This window comes from Carex rostrata, chromosome 5, assembly GCF_964058835.1.
Source record: "Carex rostrata chromosome 5, lpCarRost1.2, whole genome shotgun sequence".
NCBI classification, from domain to species: Eukaryota; Viridiplantae; Streptophyta; class Magnoliopsida; order Poales; family Cyperaceae; genus Carex; species Carex rostrata.
The window spans coordinates 3352956-3372466 of NC_135922.1; the positions used below are offsets into that span (position 1 = coordinate 3352956).

Genomic DNA, 19511 nt, shown 5'->3' on the forward strand with positions numbered 1-19511 from the left:
GGTCAACAATAATTGTAAATAAAATTGATCACCGTTGGCACAAGTGATTAATGTCATCGATTATGAACCGATGGCATATGTGTATATCTTATTTATCAGGCGATAGCCATTCAACCGGAAGCCTAGTGCAGATTGCGATTTGAACCAATGACAAAGTTTTTTCTGTACATGTAGTATTGTCCTGTACGACATCACTGGCCCTTATTATTTTTTTTTTCTTTTTTCTTTCTGTGCCCGTTTTGTTATTTTAGCTCAGAGCAAAGAGGTGAAGATAGAAGAGTTGGAAATTGAAAAGAAAATACCGGTCTGCAACAATATATAGTGAAGATGCGAAATGGCGAAGGTGAGTTAGCTTAGTGGGTTGCAAAATAAAAAGAAATATAATGTGCGTGGGAAATTCGGATGAGTACGGAAAAATATTTTTCTAAAGTTGGGCAACAACTCAATAACATATGAGCTAAAATTATTTTCCAAAATTTATAATAGAAAAAAATTCAGGATATGGCAGCTGTTCATTCTCCAGTGAAAAAACCGAAGTGAACAAAAAGGAGAAAATGGAGAATTGTGTTGATTGGAGGCCACAAATTTGAGTCTGATATCAAATATTTGCAAATCGGTGGTCCCTTTTTGGAGAAGAATCAACAGAATAGCTAATGTAGATCCTCCTCAACTCAATCCTACTTATCTTCCTTGGTACAAACATGATCAATTAATCCTGCCTGGTTTCATTCCTCCCTTTCTTCAACGATCCTTGGTCAGGTGGTATCCTGCACCTCATCTGGTGACCGAGAATTGGAGGGGACAGAGAGAGAAAAGAGAGAAAAGAGGAGGGTATAATAGTCATGTTTTATAAATTAATATTGTTTAGTAAATTTTAAGTGCTTAATTCTGTTATTTAATTGTTTTTGAATAATTATGTGAGTTTCTATGATTTTGAAGGGCAAATATGATATGAAAGTATTACTATAAATTATTATAAGTATTTATACTGATATATGAAAGTATTAATATCAAGTATTATAAGTATTTATACTGACATATGAAAGTATTAATATCAAGTATTATAAGTATTATATGCAAAAAATACTTTCAAGTATAGATATAAATACTTGCATAATGAGGGATAAATACTTCTGTAACGACTTGCTCGGAAGTATGTCATCATGGATCTCATTTGAAAGAGAAAATTACGTAGAAAACGTTCGTGGTTTTAGATTCGCAAAATTCATCATAGATTGTGATAAATGTGGACGAGATTGAAATGAGATAAAAAAATCCACCTCTAAAAATGTGCATGGTCCCCCATGTGATTTGAAATTCTCCCCACTCTCCATGAAAAAAACTTGCATGGTCCCCTAAATACTCTCGTGCTTAGAGATAAATAATTTTGTTCTTAGAGATAAATACTTCTGTACGTAAGTATTAATACCTTATGAAAAAAAATGACAGCTGGAGTTTTTTGGCATTTTGTGCGGGGTTAAATGCGGGGTGGGAGGTGCGGGGTTAATTATCAGCCTCCTTATTTTTAAGGTAATAAACGGATACAAATTAAGTAGATGTTATTAAAAAATTGTAGTCAGCTCTTACACGTTTTTATTTAGTTATGGGTAATGCATTTTGCGATTTGTTGAGATCGTTAATTGAATAAATAATGCTGCATACGAAATTGATTATCTCAATTAAGACGAAACGCGACATGAAAATTGTTCAATTAAATAAATATACACAGTCATCCCAATATAATTTCATAAATGATCACTAGAGTAAATGAAAAATGATAAGAGTTTGAATGCCTTCATTTATGTCTTTATTTTCAGAAAATAAAACCGTTGGATGAGATTTATCTCATTTTGTCTATGCATACGTAGAATATCATGATATTTTTATTTTATTTTGATTAGTTTTAAGACTTGCAAAAATATACCGATGTAGATAAATTATGAACATTGTTTTTCATAACTTATTGATTCATGTAAAATCAAAATTGAAAAAAAAAAATATTATATGTACATGCAGAGAAAATAATATGGATTGCACCTAACTGTTTTATTCTAACATATAAATTTTAATATTTTATTATTAAAAATGAAAATATTATGATGACACGAAAAATAAAAATATTTCAACCCCTCTCCTGAAAAATTATACTACTTAAATGGTGCTTGATTGCAACTTAAAAAGACCGTTTCTTCCCATGTTTGTCTCTTGGGCTTGATTGTGCATGTAAGCCCATCAATAATCTAATTACAGATTGACCCTTAAGCCCAAACGTCGTCAATTTTGGATCCCGGCTTGGTTATTATCACGTGGAGAGAACTATTTTGGTTCGTAAAAAATAATTGTAAATAAAATTCAGGGTAGTTTAGTTGGAGCTCTGATGAATAAAAATAGTTGGGCTTGATAAGGCATCTTTGGGCTTAAAAATAGTTGTCACATTGGATTGATTTACTTTAGATCAATTGTACAGCACAAAATTAGGTTGGGCTTAAATGAGTCATCTTTGGGCTGATAAGGCATTATTTGCACAAGTATCACTCGTTGGAACAGAAACAAAAATTTACATGTACTTATCCAGCTACAAAGTCATCAACAACTTCTGAACCCAAATTTCTCTCTGTTGATATGACATTGAAGATTGTTTGGCCTGGCAATGGGATGTGTCAGGGAAGTATACTGTTAAATCTATTTATCGGTTCCTTAATTTTCATGGGATTAAACTCAAAAAACCACTCACTTGGTGGAAACTCCCCATGCCTCCCAAAATTCGAGCATTCATGTGGTTATTGCACAAAATAAAATCCTAACCAAACAGAGATTAGGGGATAGGGGATGGACAGGGGACACAACTTGCCAATTTTGTACTGAATTTGAAGATGCTGACCATCTATTTTTTCATTGTTATTTTGCTAAGCATGTTTGGTTTCATATCGGTCTGTGTCAGAACCTATTTTTTAATTGGCATTCTGTGCAAGATGTTCTTGATTATGCATTTACTCTCCCTAAAACACCTAGAACTGCTTTCCTGTTAGTAGTTTGTGCCACCATTTGGTGCATTTAGCGACAACATAATGATTTTTGTTTTACTGATTCTGTGGTGCATTCTAGTAGAACTGTTATCCTTACTATTATTTCTCTTGTCATCTACTGGACAGGGCGATTATCTAAAGAGGTGAAACAGGAGGCGCAGAAATGGCTCCCTCAAGATGCTGTACTGCTCCAGGTTGCGCCACCTGAGATGGAGACTGTGATCGTTTGGCTGTCTGATGAATCTGAGTAACGCTGACACAAATGCTTTCATAGAACTAACATGGAAAAGCTTATTCCTTTTAAGGCTTTTGTCTTGTAGTATGCTTTTATTCTGTTTTTGTCTGCTAAACTTGTCAGCAGTATGATGTTATTTCCTTTTAAGTGTTGCTCGGTTTTAGGTTGTCTGCTAAACTTGTAAGCAGTTTATTGTTATGCTGCTTCTGTTTTGTGTGGTTTGCTTGTATGGACTGGAAGTTTCATTCTAATGAAACGGGCTTTTTGCCTTTTTTACAAAAAAATATGACATTGAAGAGCATACAGGCAAGCCACAAAATTTAGATTAGATAAAATCTACATTTTATACCTCTTCAAGGTGATTTACTGTACAGCTTTGACTAATCCAGCAGAACAAAATCTGGTTTTATTGTAACTTCGCATTTAAATAAACAACAGAGCAGAAAATGACCTATCTGAAGACAAACAGGAAAAGGACTAATATACATATAGCACTGCACATATTACAAATGTTCAAACAGCCAAGAGGGTTGAAATGTTGCCTTAACAAAAATAAAAATTATTTTTGGCTTAAGTTGCATCCAACAAGATAAACAAGCAAGATGCACAAACAAATAGAAAAAAAAAGAGTAAGAAACTTGCAGATTTGTTAACGGAGTTCAGACTAACAAGCTTGACTCCTACTTCCTTGGAGATCGCAACCACTAGCGGTGCGCCTTTCTATTTGCCAGAATGAAACCAGCAACATCTAATAAAATTTCTGCAACTTCTTCAGCATCTCGATCATCTTGGGGATCGTCATTAGGATTCATCTGCCAATAAAAATTAGACATGAAATACAGGTAAGCTAGGATTGTTCCATAGAATTTTATGCTGGATATCAATATAATACAAGTTGCTAATATATTCTAGCACCGAAAATAACCACTTTTTCCTATTGCTTATTTCTTCTATTTTTTGTTTTGTTTTGCAACTGGGGCATATTTTTTATGCGTTATGAATTAATCAAGGCTTAAGCATGGAATTCCAGAAAATATACCCTAGATGTTAGTACCTCTTGCATCTGCTATTAATAAAATGTATATAGTCAAGGGTCAGTACTCTGTAGCTTCAAAATTAAATAATATAATTTAATATTAGTGTTGAACACATACCTCATTGTAAGTGATGTTGTTTCTCTGGCACCAGTCTCTCATCAGAGGACAATCACCTATGGTAATATGAGGCTTGAATTGTAGGCTTTCAGTAGCAGGAGAGATGCTTATATTCCTACAGTGTCGTATGTCTATAGTTTTCAGATTCATCAGGCCATGAAAACCTTCCAACACAGCCAGCCTTGGGCACTTCTTTATCACAAGAACATTGAGAGTGTTCAGATGGTTTTGAACTGATAGTAATGGCAAGGAGCTCAGCTTATCACAAGAATTCAGTTTCAGTAGCTCGAGTGATAGTGGCAGTGTTTCATCATTCCAATTGCTTAATTCTGGACAGTATGATATGCGCAAGCCCTTGAGGTTGCTGAGGTTATCCAGCCCAGTCACTGATATGACCTTTCTGCAGCTAAAGATCTCCAGCATCACTAATAAAGGTAGATTTAGCATTACATGTTGACAGCTCACTCCAACCGATGGTGCACATTTTAATGATTCCACTTCTCGAAAATCTTCATTTGTTAAGAATAGTTTAAACTGATTTTCTGGAAGTGGAATTGTGGAATCCGACAGATGGATCTTATTATTCCCAGATAAATTGAACTCTTTTATCGTTGTGTCTCTCTGTTGCATAAGTAAAATAAATTAGTTTAAAGAAGGTAGAGTAATGAGTAAAACATAGTGTTTAAAAATTGTAGAGAAATGGAAAAATTATAAAATGCTCATCTACCTGGTAGACATATCTTTCTCCCAAATATAATCTGGGACAGTCATAAATTTCAGCCCTATGGGTTGAGTGTAACAGATCCTTCAGAGGAACATCGAGTTTCAATTTCGGGCAGTGTTCAAAACTAACTTCTCCAACATAATTTAACCCTCTGTCCATCCAATTTATCGAGATTAGCTCTACACAGTTTGAGATTGTTAAGCTCTCATGTATTGACCCAATCTTGATTTCACGAAAGCCACACTCATGTATCTTCAGTTTTAAAGCTCGAACTGGAAAAGTTACAAGTTCTAATTTTGGGCAGTGTTCAAAACTAACTTCTCTAACAGAATTTAAGCCCCCATCATTCCAATTAATCGAGATAAGCTCTACACAGTTTGAGATTGTTAAGCTCTCAGGTATTGACCCAATCTTGATTTCACGACAGCCACACTCATGTATCTTCAGTTTTAAAGCTCGAACTGGAAAAGTTACAAGTTCTAATTTTGGGCAGTGTTCAAAACTAACTTCTCTAACAGAATTTAAGCCCCCATCATTCCAATTAATCGAGATAAGCTCTATACAGTTTGAGATTGTTAAGCTCTTAGCTATTGACCCAATCTTGATTTCACGAAAGCCACACTCATGTATCATCAGTTTTAAAGCTTGAACTGGAATAGTTATGAGTTCCAACTTTGGGCAGCTCTCAAAACTAACTTGTCTAATAGAGTTTAAGCCCCTGTAGCTCCAATTAATCGATTTTAGCTCTAAACAGTTAGAGATTGTTAGGTTCTCAGATACTGAATGAAACATAATTTCACGAAAGCCACACCTCATGATCTCCAAGTTGCTTATTACTGATGGACATGTTAGGAATTTCAATTTTGGGCAGTTTTTGAAAGTAACATCCTTGATGTCTGGTGGAATTGTTGGGATTTTCCATAATTCGGGGCAATTTTCTAAAACGAGCTTCTCTAGATATGGGAAGTCATCATCATTTGCTTTCCACTCCACCAAATTGAGCATGTTCCTCAATAAGAGCTCTTTAAGTGATGGGTAACTAGGTTTCTTGGGCTGCTTGGAAGAATCATATTCGACCCACAATGAATATGTTCTAGGCTCATCTCCCAGATTTCCACCTGATATCTTCAGAAATCTAAGATGTGGCAGTTGACCAAATGGTGGTAAGTAGTTAGGCTCAGTACAGAAGTTAAGAGTGAGAGTTGTCAGTTTGGGAAGTAATGGATTATGCAACCAAGAAGGAAAATTTCGCCCTCCATAATTTAATATTCTAAGCTCTGTGAGGTTACCATGAGGTTGGAGGCTCTCGAGTACAACATTATGTATTTTTTCATCATTCTCACTCTTTGCATTGTTACTTGAACGGCAAGTTAAATGGAGATGGAGTTCTTCATATATTTCTTCATCATCATCTCTGAAATACTCCATAACACAATCTTCCTGAAAGTTTAAAATTAACTTGTGTAAATTTGGCTTTGATGCAAGATTAGCATTCCTGCAGAGTTCCACATCAACAATGTTTCTGAGCCCTGATATGCACAATGGTCCCCTAAGCTTATTCATATCCTTAAGCACTCTCAACCCCTCAGATGGCATGCTGGTATAAGATATAGGTAAATCTAGAATGTGTAGCCTAGTTGACTGCTCTATGCCCCTTGGTAACTCTTTCAGTTGCGAACAACCCCTTAACGATAATGTTTGCAGGTTAGGAAGTGGGAAGATAGATTCAGGTAAATGCTGGATTCTCATACTGCTCAGCCTAAAGCACCGAAGGTTAATAAGGTTTTTCATGTTTTCAGGTAACTCCTCAAGATCCTCAGTTTCTAGAACCAAAGTTTGGAGGTTGTATAGAAGACATAAAGTTTCAGGAAGCACTTCGATTGCAAAACTTAAAACAAACAGGTAGCGCAAATGCTTGAACGTGCCGAATGTATTTGGCAATGAGAAATACTCCAAATGAAGAGCTCTCGCACAAGCAATCTCAGAGAAGATTGAAAAGTCAAACTCCCCTGACATGCAGTCATTTCCAAAAGTTCTAATAGACCTGTAGGTGCTCGGCACTAAACCAAATAATTCATCTTTCTTGGTGAAGTACAGATGGCATACTTTGGATACACCATTGTATCCATGGTCATTTTCTAAAACTGGCCAATATGCCTCTTGAGAAATGGATCTTGCTAAATCATGTATTAAATCATGCAAGACGTAGCCCCAAGGCATATTACCATCAACAAGTGATCTGCCTTGCAATTCATCAAAATACTCGCTTCCAATCTCTTCCAATGTTTTCAAATTTCTTGTATTGCCATTAATATAGCCTTGCGCCATCCAAAGCCTAATCACCATGTCTTTTTCAAAATTAAAATCTTTCGGAAACATGGATAAATAAAGAAAACATGGTTTTAGATGTTGCGGCAATTTCTGGTAACTCAACCTTAATGCTGGCATAACCTCTCTTGTCTCATCTATTTCTGATATATCACTCTCCAAAATTTCCCTCCATTTCTCTTCATCCATTTCATAACGGAGAATGCCTCCAAGTGCCTTTATTGTCAAAGGTGAGCCTTTGCACTTTTTGACAATACCACAACCAATCTCATGCAAATTTGCACTTTCACTTTTCTCCCTACTATCAAAAGCAAAATGCTTAAAAAGTGACCAACAATTTTCCTTGGGTAAGGAACTCAATTGAAAATGTGATGTTGTCTGCATGATCTTAGCAACTGAGGTATTGCGAGTCGTCGTCAGAATTCTTACAAATTTAGCACCAAGAAAACCAACTCGAAAGCGATCCCACAAATTTCTTTGTTCATTCCACACATCATCTAGCACGAGAAACAAGCCATGACCACTTATTTTTTCCTTGAAAATATCTTGGAGTATGTTCAGCTCAGAAAACTCACAAGGTTTTTCCCCTTTTTCATGTAGCGAGTTGACGAGAGCTTTGGTTAGCTGCACTAGATCAAAATTGTCAGATACAGATACCCAACATCTCTTATTAAACAACCCATGAATCCTGGAGTCATTGAAAACAAGCTGGGCAAGTGTGGTCTTGCCGAACCCGCCCATTCCAACAATGGGAAGAACCATAAAATCAGGACCGGTTGAAGGATTCATGAGGCTAATGATCTCCTCCTTCTCTTCCTCCCTACCAAAAGTAGCTCTCTCATCCATATGGGAGCTGGTTGGTGGTCGGATTTGTGGACTGCTAACCAGTCGGGTCCCATCCTCCTCCCTCAAATGAAGTTTCTCACGAGCATCTGAAATCTCTTCAAACCTCTCTGTTATATCCTTGATCTCCTTAGCCATGCCATCTGGAATGGAGGCCTTGGTATTAGTAACTGAATAAGAAGCAAGGGAGGATGATGCGTACATCTCAGCAATTTTTCTCTTAGTCCCTATAAAAATGCATATCAAAATTTCTCTTAGTTATCCCCATTTTTATTACAAAAAAAAAAAGAATTATCTTATTCTCCTAAACTATCCTTGAGCAGTGAAGAAAAATTACCCCATGGATTTTTTACTTTATATATATATTTTTGCTTTGTTGTTGTTTTGGAGGGATTGCACATCCGTTAAATTTCCATAAATATAAACTTTCTTAGGCAATGAGGATTAAAAAATGCGACATTTCAGGTAAATGTTATTATCTTACCAATTAGCCACTATGGCAATAAAGATAAATGTAGAGAAGGAAAAATTGGAATCGAAATCAGAATTGGATGAATCAGTAGGAATTGGCTGAATTGGATTGGAAACTCGGAGTATTTTGCGAGAAGGTTTTTTTGTACTAAAAAATAAGAAAAAATGATGTTTTAAAAAAAAATGTGAAGACAAATGAATATTACTAAAGTCCATCACATTTATAATTTAGCTGCATGATATCCATGTTATATTTTTAACTTGAAGTTAAAAAAAAAATATGAATAAATAAAATCATAATTGAAAATAATAATAATAAAATTCTTCAATAAAATTAGTGATTTAGATAATTTTTGTAGTAATTTAAAATTAAATTGATGTTAACTACACTCAGAAATGAATTCATAAAATATGATATAACTATAATATGGCCCAAAAATAAAATGGAAAGAATAGTAATTAAGACTATTTTAAGCAAACTATAATATGGCCATGTTTTTTTTTTTTGGGAGATGATACATTAAAAAAAACATACCCCCGCCCCTATGGTAAGCCTCTATGGCAGCATCTCCGCTCTCCACGATGGATCTAAGCACCTCGTAGTAGAACTCATCCAGCACATCCTCTGCTTTGTAGGCCACACCTCTCAGCTCTGACAGCCACAGTCGAACAGAGCAGTCATGAATCTCCCTCTCTTCAGCATCCTGTTGAACGGCCTGAATCCTCGCAAGCATCCGACTCAGCTTCTCCAAATCCTCTATAACACTTTTCTGTTGGTCGGTAACAGGGGATGGTGGATCCTGCTGCTGGTGCGAAGTGGAAGGGGTGCCAGGAATGGCCTTCAGGAGGTTGGTGGAGAGGGATTGGATGGAAGAAAACAATGCAGACGCCATTGAATCAAATTGAATTGAATTGAAACTCTCTCTGTGCAAATTAATTTTCATTTCTTTTTTCCCTGAAGTTGCGGATCTGATATGCATGCAACCCGTGGGTTTATTCACTGTGGCACATTCCTACTAGGGAATCATGCTGCAGGTCGGGGACAGCTATTATCATGACTATTATTTTAAGTTCTTTCTTATTACAACACTCTCATTGTTCTTCTTAAGCCACAAAAAATCAAGTCCCCGTCCATATAGCATCACCACATGGCATCTCTAGTCATGTGAACCGTTTGGAGAATTGAACCCAATGAAAATAATAAAAAGGGTTGCATTGGTGGAATCATAGAATACGATACTAGTGCAGGGCAATATGGCATTAAACAATGCTACAAAAAGAATAAAATATATCAAATATATATCCTCAACTTCTTCAATTTATATTTCAAAACTTTTCCAATTTTATATTTACCCTTTTACTCTTTGTTATGTCAAATATATACCTCAACTTTAATATTCTTTCTTCAAAAAAGAAACTTTGATATTCTTTTTCTATTTAACCATAAAGTTAATTATTCACTATTTAATATTGTCTGATTTATTGGCTAATGCATCCTCTAATTCAAAGAAATACAAAGATGGTACGGTATTATTTATTTGAAGCAAATGTTAAAACTTCATTGCACAAATTTTGCAAAACAATCTTAATATGTCTGTGTAAATCAAATTATTTTTGGCACCCGAAGAAGGAATCACCTATAGTTAGTGTATAATAGATAAAAAAAGAAAGAGTTATAAAAATTAACGAATAAATTAGGTAAATCAAAATGTTTAGGGGTAAATAAGAAATTAGAAAAATCTATAAAGGTATACAACAAATTAAGTATTATGTAGTATTTATGTTTTGCTATATGCGTTTTGTCATCAGCGTCTTAGACGAGGATGCTAGTAGCAAGAGAATTATTCATAGAAAACATTATAAAATAATATTAAAAGAGGGCGAGTACTTTGGATTTTCATTGTATAAAAAAAAGTAGAAAATATTTTGATCCAAAGTTTTTGTTTTCTGGTTGCATTCAACTTCCGTAGATTGGAAAAAAAGTATAAAATATTTTTGGATCTTCAAAAATATTACCTTCAAATTTCTTATCTTGTTTGTCACAAGAGTTCCCAGATTGTTTTATTAGAAGAAAGCTTTGGATCGGTAGACATTTTTTCTGATCGAAAGTTTAGATCATTGTACCAATCCTTTGAATGTACTCTTTCTCTTTCCTATATTATTTTATAATATTTTTTATGAAAAGAAAAATTTCCCAGTTACATATTCCAATATGGTTTTGCTATATGGTCTATCACAGAACAAAAATAAAATTAATATATACACCAACAACTAATTCTGATCACCAAGTATCCAATTTAAAAAAACCTGATATGTTGTTGTTGCTAATAATTATTTTGGCATGTCATTATAATTTTTTTAACAAGTTAATACTTTATACAACTAAAAATTGTTTCTGCACGGAAAGAAAAATGCAAAACAAGTAACAAAATCTGAAAAAGGATAAAAGCCAAAAAAATACGAAAAAAAGAGAGCCTTAGATTCCATTTATTGGGAATGGTGCTTCTTTAAGCTTTAAAATAACCCTGGTGGAGTTATTTTTTTGGAAATGATGTATGTTAGATGGTATTATATTTTATGAAAAACCCTTAGGCAGAGGGTTAAAATAATTTCATTACCCCTATTTGGTTCTCTCATGCGGTGGAACTGTACTATTGGTGTGCTCTCACTATTTTTCTATATTTTGCGTGGATTTTTCTGTGGTTGTTATCGCAGAGAGAAAAATAATAGTGGAACCGCATCAGTGTTGCAGTCCGACCCAATTGTTCCATCTATTTTTCGAACAAAATAAATTGTTTGTCCTTTTTCTTTTTGGCACATGAATTTTTAATTTGTAATAATAATTTGGCACATAAATTTTCCAAGAAAATTACGCCTACATGGAAAATTGCAAATAAGCTCATCAAATAACAGAATGTCATCAATAATCCCTGCTTCGTTCACAGCTCTCCCACTATCTACAGAGACAGAGCTGGAATTTTATCATGAAACAAAGCCAACATGTTTTATTCCCAATTTCAATGAGATTACAATTCACTAATTCAGGAACCATTAACTTTTACTGTAGTAGTTGTTCTTCTGGAGTATTTGCAATGCCCAGATCCTCCAGTTTGGTCATAATGGGCCCATTAGTCTTTTTTGAGAAATAGGCAGTGGCTTCCAAGTTAATGGGCCCATTAGTCGGTAATTGAGATGAAAAATGCAATTTCTCCCAATTCGAATTGGGTTCCTTATACATCAAAAGAAAATATAATTAAGATTCATGATACAAATTTTTTTTTCATTGAAAGAAACGGTTTAAGGATCTATAATTATATATATATTACCATTAATTAAACACATGCCGTTTAAGAATACATGTTATTGTAGATGATACAATATGAGAATTAATGAAATCTAATGCTTAATACTTCAAACTAAAATATGTTTCTATTAAAAAATATGCAATATTGGAAGTGTTGTCAATTGAGTAGTAGTGGGACCCATCTACTTTTCATCTGATATGAATTAAAATTAACAAATAAAGAATTATATTGTTAAAAGATTGCGCTAAAAATAAAAATATACATAACAAAGGGCAACAAATTAATTAAAGATTTATTTAGATTTGGAAAATTTGCTATGCAATAATGCGTTAGTCAGAATTACGTCATAACTCACAAGTCATAACAGAGTTGCACCTAATTATGGTGTTCTACACTATCCTATTTTAAAATAGTATAATTATTAAAAATATTTAAATAAGTTTAAATAAATGGGAACCACTAATTTACCCTAAATAATATAGTTAAGAGTGTGGTCCCAAACAGTTAGATTTTGGGGGATATGAGATTGGGGTAAATTATGATTACTCTAAATAAATAATGATATATATATATCAATGAATTGTGAGCTTATTGCAGTGGCAGAAATCCTCGTCTCTATTCTATGAGGACGTATATTAAATTCTCGAGAATAATGTACCAGACCTCTTTAATAAAGTATAATATATATATCAAGAGTATTAGGACCATTTCATACTTTCAAGGTTAAGCATCAAATAGTAAAGTGTTCTCTAGTGGTCTCAGGCAAGACCATTTCTTCCCTATCTTTGTTTTGGCGCTTAATAATCTAATTATTGATTGACCCTTAGTCCCAAATGTCCTCAGTTTTGGATCCGGACTTGGCTGTTACCACGTGGAGAGAACAACAAATCCGTGAAAAATAAATATAAACATAATTGAGGGTAATTTTGTTCAAGCAATCATTGTCTTCTTCTTTTGTCTGTGAAATGTTGTTACATAGGATTTATTTTAGACCAGTTGCAAGGACACGCTTTAGGTTGGACTTAAATGGGACATCTTTCTGGGCTGCTAAGGCATTATTTGCGCTAAGTTTCACTCTTTTAAATGAAAACACAAATTAATTTACTGGTACTTATGAACCCAAATGTATGCATTGAAGATCATACAAGTAAATCATAAATTTAGATTACATAAATCTTCATTTAATACCACTTCAAGGTAATTTGCAGTTCAGCTTAGACTAATCCAATAGAAAACCTGGTATTATTGTAACCTTGCATGAAAAGAAACAAAAGCGCAGAACACATCCTAACTGAAGACAAAAGGAAAAGAAACTAAATGATCATTCGAACTAGAGTTCTAATTTTGTACAACTATGAAACATAAAAAAGACAGTAAATGAAACTAAGAAACCGCTATTTCTGATTCAGTCCAGAACAGAACACTTAATTAGCACGGTACTGCATGCACCACCAGTGCCAAAAACATCAGTTAAAACAGCCAAGTTAATACTTTTTCAGAGAACATTACACTTCATGGAAAATTACAAATAAGCCCACCAAATGACAGAATTCCAACATTAAGCCCTGCTTCCGTCACAGAGCTGGAATTTTATTAAGAAACAGAGCCAACAAAACAAAATAATTATGGATTGATTATCATAATGTTGGACTTTGTTGATGCATAAAACACAATACTAACTGAGCATTCAAATAAACTAATATATAAAATAAACACAAGTGCAAACAAACAAACATAACATAATACACAACAAAATACTAACAATCCAACAATCCAACATAAAAATACTACAGGTACTGAGATGACATAAATCTATACTACAGGTACTGGGGGGCAAAATGCTATCACCGGCATCCTCCTCCTGTATGATGTCTATGTGCGTCGGCGTCCCGAAAAAGGACTATGTTGCTACATGCGCAAAGTATTGGCTATGCGATTCGCCTGAATCATGATCATTGGCCCCCGTGGGAAACATCGGTGGTGCGATCTCCTCTTAACTGAACCATGGTATCTCTTTACAGAGATCCTCTAGGGCCTCCTGCATGACCTACATATCACATATTATTAGCTGTGATATTCGATAACTACTTATTTGAAAAAGTAAAATTTTGTTTTATGTTACCTGTGTGATTTGTGCAGGATATGTTGGATATTCTGGTCTTGCCTCTGGTGCTCCCTCTTCGTTGTATTATGCATTCTATCCACACATGGAGTACAACCAGCCTTGACCCGGATAAGGACCGCCATCTGCAGGGGAATCTGGCATCACTGTGCTACGTTCCTCTCTAATGACCAGAGGAACAAGACGCTACCGGCACCATGCTAGTCACCCTTCTAAGCTGGCATGCTCGACGCTGCCGGCATCATGCTTGAGTTGGGATGTCCCTACTTTCCTCCAACCCTTTGTAACGACCAGCTTAATAGCGTGAGCATACACCTGCAAATTAAAAAGTACAGATTAATTAAGATACATTTAACATATGAATTCGTAATTTGTACGAATTAAGGCATTCACCTAGGGTCTGGTAACTCTTAACCAAGTCTGATATTTCTAAAACCTAAATTTTGGTGTTTGGGAAGCAAAATACTAGGTCCAGTAACTCTGAACTAACTCTGGTATTTTCAAAACCTAAATTTTGATGATTGTCAGTTCACAAATGTGGAGTCGGTACTAGTAGCACTTGGTTTTAGAAGTGCCTTTTTCCAATTGAAAGTGCAAAATCTGTTGAATTTAAATCTCTTTATGAAGCTACCTCAATATACAATGTACTGTTGACTGAATGAAGAGAGCCCAAGTTCAGGTCAAGAGATCTTGTTCAAGCTCTAGGTAGGATTGTTAGAGGTTAAGCGACCCTGTTCGAGACCTTCTTTCTAATTTTGGCCTCGCCTTGGGTTCACTCAGGTCTCTGATTTTCTATGTCGATTTACTGGCAGATAATAGCAATTATGGGAATTATTCAATCAAGAATTACAGTTTGGATTGGAACATGAGGCTGGATTCTGCGGCGGTGCGTGCATTAAATGTATTTGAGAGCAAGACTGACCAGAACAATAATTTTAGCTTGTTCGGTCTAATGAACTGTATCTGTACTGCTGGTATGGATAACGGCTCCTGAATCGGTGGCACCTACAGTATATACCAATTGAGGCTGGATTTTTGTTTGTTAAATCGGTACAACAGTATAATACCTTACTATTGGCATTGGCAGTGTATGCCAAATTAACGAATACTGATTTTGGATGCAAGAGGATTCATTTGGGAAGTTCACTGCTATGGTTGAGATTACCATAGACCTCTATAAAATAGATAACAGAGAGTATATGATCTCACCGAGCTATGAGATAGCTAGCTTCACTGTCACGCATGATCCTTCACCTTCCCTGCACCTTCATCCTGCACGACCCTCCACTGTCACGCATGATCCTCCATCTTCATTGCACCTTCCGTCTGGCTTGACCTCCGTCACACGCGCCACCCTTATTCAGTTTTCTGGTATTCTGGTAATATGGCAAAACAGTTCAGTACCATAATAACACATGTCGGTGCATATAAACGGGTACTAGAATAACATCAAAACAAGAACATCACGTATTGGAGATATGTCAATGAGAAATTTAGACTATGAGTACATATGATAGTTGATGTTCTTTCAACTTTCACTTTTTTAGTTTCTCAAATTTCCACTTACTAAAGGGAATTTAAATTAAAGGGCAAAATTGTCAATTAGATATTTTATTAATATTAAATTGAACTTTTTAGTGAAAAAAATCAAGAATGGGTATATTAATAAAATAGTTATATTTAGATGGGGAAATAACTAATTTTCAATTATGAATGGAGAAATATCTAATTGAACAAGTTATATTGGGCTTATGGGCATATATCTAAATTTCTCTAAACCGTAAATCCTACAAGATAAATAAGTAAGATGCACAAACAAATTGAAAAAAAGAAGAAAATAATTAGTGAAAGGGGATTGGAACCACTAACAAGGCAACTTCTTATTTCCCAATAACAAAAGGATTGCAATTTAAGCTGATCCAGCTCCTCTGTTCACCACCTTCCCGTTTAGCTTTTTTATCATCTCGAGGGCTGTCAATCAACTGCTAATGTAAATTGGATATGACATGCTGGCAATCATCTCGAGGGCTGTCAATCAATAGAAGTTGTTTGGTCCGGTAACGACCAAATGTATTATAGTATTGGAAATCACCTCTGTTTCTTTTTTCTTTTCTTTTTTTTTTTGTCTTATTCTGTAACTTGGGTAATTTTTTAGGCTTAAGCATGGAATTCCAAAAAATTTACCCAAGATAGTTGGTACTGGTTTTAGTACTGGTTGGGTCTGCTATTAATATGTATTCAAATGTCTCTAGCTTCTAAATAATCTAATATATGTATATCTTTAAGTGTTGTACCCAGACCTCATCATAAGTGATGTTGTTTCTTGGGCACCAGTCTCATCAACACTTTCAGCAGCAGGAGAGATGCATATGTTCCTACAATTTTCAGTTTTATTAGGCTATGAAAACCTTCCAACACAGAAATCGTACAAACTTGTGTTTAAGCCCCTCTGACAAGAAGTATTTTCCACAATTTTGCAATTTATAAAGCTAGACCCTAGATGTTTTCAAAATTTCACAATTCATGCCAGTTGGGCGGGTCAGTGCCCTTCAGCATGGAGACTAGTCGCCCTTCTAAGCTCGCATACTTGACACCTCCGGAACCATGCATGAGTTGGCATATCCCTGCTTTTCTCCAACCCTTTGTAATGACTAGCTTAATAGCGTAAGCACATGCCCTCATAACCTGCAAATGAAAACAAATACAGATTAAAATTAAGAAACATTAACATATGAATTTGTAATTTGTAATTTGTACAAATTAAGGCATTTACCATGCGAGTAAGGCATTTGTAATTTGTACGGATTAAGGCAACATACCTGGGTCTGGTAACTCTGAACCAAGTCTGATATTTTTGAAACCTAAATTTGATGTTTGGAAGGCAAAATACCTAGGGTCTGGTAACTCTGGACCAAGTATGGTATTTGTAAAACCTATATTTTCGTGCCTAAATCCTAAACCCTAGATTTGTACAAATTCTAATAATTTATAATATTTAATTACTACTAAAAATGAATAAAAACATATTTGTAACACTTTGCAAAGTTGCTCAGAAAGGGTTTGGGAGAGAGAGAGAAGTGGAAAGTGAAATTTTGAATTTTTTTATCCTAAAACCGCCTGTATTAATATTACCCCTTATTTATAGAAATCCCTACTGCTGACATTGCTAGCAGTATTGACAATAAATGCTACTGCTGCCAATGCCAGCAGTAGGAGACAAATCGTATCACTGTCAATGGCAGTATGGTTATGTTTCGATATTTTCCAATGTGATGTTATGTTTGAGTTTTTGAATTTTGTTATATTATGAATAAAATTTTCGATTTTCTTGGAGCTGTCATGGTCATTTTGTCTATGAAATGTTGCTGCATTGGATTTACTTTAGATAAGTTGCACAGATACGCTTAGGTTGAGCTTAAATTTTGAAAATAGGGGGATGGCTGGTTGGCTATGCTAAATTTGACCATCTGATCAAACCAGAACCTTGATCCCACCAAGCTCTTCAGAGGAAGATTGACACTCTCTACCTCAAATCGATCCAATAAGCCATCAAGGAAGTTCTCAGGATCTTCACAGGCATTGTTTGTGAAAGTATTTCTCTCAAGAACAAAATTACAAATGTACTGGTACTGTCGATGCTATCCATCTACCATATCATCAAGAACCTGTGAATCCAAATTTCTTTGTTAATATGACATTGGGTTGCATACAAGTAAGCCATAAATCAAAACTTCAGCTTGGATCAATCAAACAGAAGAGAACCCGCTATTATTGTAACTTTGCCTTAACAAAAATTTGAACTGCTTTGGTTCAATTTTCAACCAACAATAAAACCTAGGAAATTTAGATATATGCCCACCATAACTTGTTCAATTAGATATTTCCCCATCCAAAATTGAAAATTACTTATTTCCCCATCTAAACATTATTATTTTATTAATATACCAAGTTTTATTTTTTTGACTAAAAAAATCATATTAATATCAATAAAATATCTAATTGACAATTTTGGGCCTTACTTTAAGCTATACTGTTATTCTCAATCATTTCCAGGCTCCCATCCTTCAATATTTGTAAATTTGAGAAATTAAAATGTTGAGTCAGCAACTCAGCATAGCTAAATTTTTCAGTGATTGTCAGTTCACAGATGTGGAGTCGGTACTGCTAGCACTTGGTTGTAAGGAGGGCCTTGTTCCAATTGAAAGTGCAAAATCTGTTGAATTCAAAGATTCAAACCTCTTTATGAAGCTACCTCAAGATGCAATGTACTGTTGACTGAATGAAAAAAGTCCACGTTCAGGTCGAGAGATCTCGTTCAAGCTCTAGGCAGGATTGTAAGATGTTCAAGCATGCCTGTTGAAGACCTTCTTTCCAATTTTGACCTTGCATTGGTTCACTCGGGTCTCTGATTTCCTAGCAGATGATAGCAATTATGGGAATTATTCAATTGAGAAGTACAGTTTGTATTGGTACATGAGGCCGGATTCTGTGGCAGTGCGTTCATTAAATGTATTTGAGAGCAGGACTGACCAGAACAAGAATTTTAGCTTGTTTGGTCTAATGAACCATACCTATACTACTGGGATGGATAAACGGCTCCTGAATTGGTGGCACCTACAGTATATTGCAATTGAAAATAAGTATGTGTTTGTTAAATCTGTACAGAAGTATAGTACCTTACTTTTGGCACCTACAGTATATACCAAATTAGTAAATACATTAGGGAAGTTCACTGCGATGGTTGAGATTGCCATAGACCTCAGTAAAATAGATAACAGAGAGTATGTGATCTCACCGAGCTATGAGATGGAGCTAGCTTCTCTCAAGAATCAACCATCCTTCATCCCACACGACCATGCACTGTCACGCACAATCCTCAACGTGCATGTAACTGAGTACATAAATTGAGTTTTGTGTTACCTTAAGAATGAAGGAAGAAACCAATAGCTTTTAGACTTGCTCGCCACCCTTCCGTGTGTTGCTTATGAAAAGAGATCATTGATATCCTAACTATTCCAAATTAGACCTCTCAACTCTCTGTTGCAAAAGGAATTACAATGGGTTATTAATCAAATGGTCACTGTGTGTTTGTGTGGACCCCCGCGGGAGCGGGGGCGGGGGTGGTGTTTGGGGTGGGGGGGGGGGGGGGTATGCTGAGATAGAGACCCTTTACCTGATAGAAGTAGCTGTTTCCCTGTGTACCAAAATCCATCCTGCGGCAATTACGAATATCAACCATCTCCATCATGGGTTGTGACACATCACCTGTAGGGAACTGCGTCTGCAACCCTTTAATTGCTGTA

General features: G+C 35.3%; 1 protein-coding gene across 1 annotated transcript in view; it reads right to left on the reverse strand.

Moving 5' to 3' along the window:
- Positions 1-19511, reverse strand: part of LOC144554225 (putative disease resistance RPP13-like protein 1) — a 55617-nt gene that overhangs the window by 15258 nt on the left and 20848 nt on the right. Inside the window, exon 4 of the mRNA XM_078302550.1 lies at positions 16078-16190. The gene's annotated coding sequence lies outside the window, so the exon portion shown is untranslated. The remainder of the gene's footprint in view (positions 1-16077; positions 16191-19511) is intronic.